Below are 1,102 nucleotides of genomic sequence, written 5' to 3' on the forward strand. Positions count from 1 at the left end.
GCGCTGGTCACGTAGTATTCATCAAATTCCCGTTTTGCACCACCAAAACACCGCGTCGTTTCCTCTAATTCGTTCAAGGGCTCCCCTTTCGACTATAATTTTGTCCGTTTGGGAGCTAGAGTGGGTATTTGACGAAAATACGGTGAAAATGACTACGCTGTACGTAAAGAGGTACAAGGAGGCACCAAATCAGAAAATAACAGAGGAAGTACTACCCCACTACCCCTAACAGCACATTCTTAATCGACAATTGTCTTCGGACATAAACCGTCGTTTCCTAGCTTGTGCGCTATTTTTCAGGCGGAAATGGGCAAAATATGATTTTACTACGTGACCCGGGGGGAGGGGGGGGGGTCTTGCCAAGTACTACGGTCGGTCACGGAGGGGGAGGGGGGGGGGGGGGTCCAAAAATGCTCAAAAATGAACTACGTAGTATATGAACGGCCCCTAACTCCACTGACCGGACAAGTTTTATTCTGTTTGTTTGTTTGTCTGTTTGTATGTCTGTTCGCACGATAATTCGAGAAAGAATTGATAGAGCGATCTGGGACCGACACCGGTGCTGGAACAGCCCAAGACTCCTCCGCCCACGGCGGATCAGGAGCAGCCCAGGACTCTCGAGGTCGAGGACTTCATTCCGGACCAGCAGCTCCTTGCCAACGCTGAAAAATCTCCAGAAAAGTCCGAGGACGATCAGCATGAGACGGCTTCTGTGGATTCTCGTGAGAACGGGACCCCTCCTCCGGTTCTAGCTCCTCAAGGAAGCCCTCCCAAGGACACTGAGGGTGCTCCCACAATGTCTTCACTTCACGTTGTCTTCACTTACTTTTAATCATATAAAGTGAATATGAAGTGAAGACAAAGTGAAGCCAGGTTTTATAAAGGCTGCCCTTACTTAGTTTTCACTTGAGCTTCACTTAATATTCACTCAAAGTGAAGCGAACTGAAGACTGCATTGTAGGAGCACCCTGAGTCTCCACGAGGACGTGGGCAAGGCCGCCGGGGACCAGGACGCCCTCCAGAATCAAAGAATGTCACCAACCCAGGTCGTCAGCCTTCTGTCACACGGTCCGGCCGCATTAGTAGTAAGGGTACCTCCTAG

Source organism: Frankliniella occidentalis, unplaced genomic scaffold (assembly GCF_000697945.3).
Source record: "Frankliniella occidentalis isolate FOCC.00 unplaced genomic scaffold, Focc_3.1 Scaffold249, whole genome shotgun sequence".
Taxonomy (NCBI): domain Eukaryota; kingdom Metazoa; phylum Arthropoda; class Insecta; order Thysanoptera; family Thripidae; genus Frankliniella; species Frankliniella occidentalis.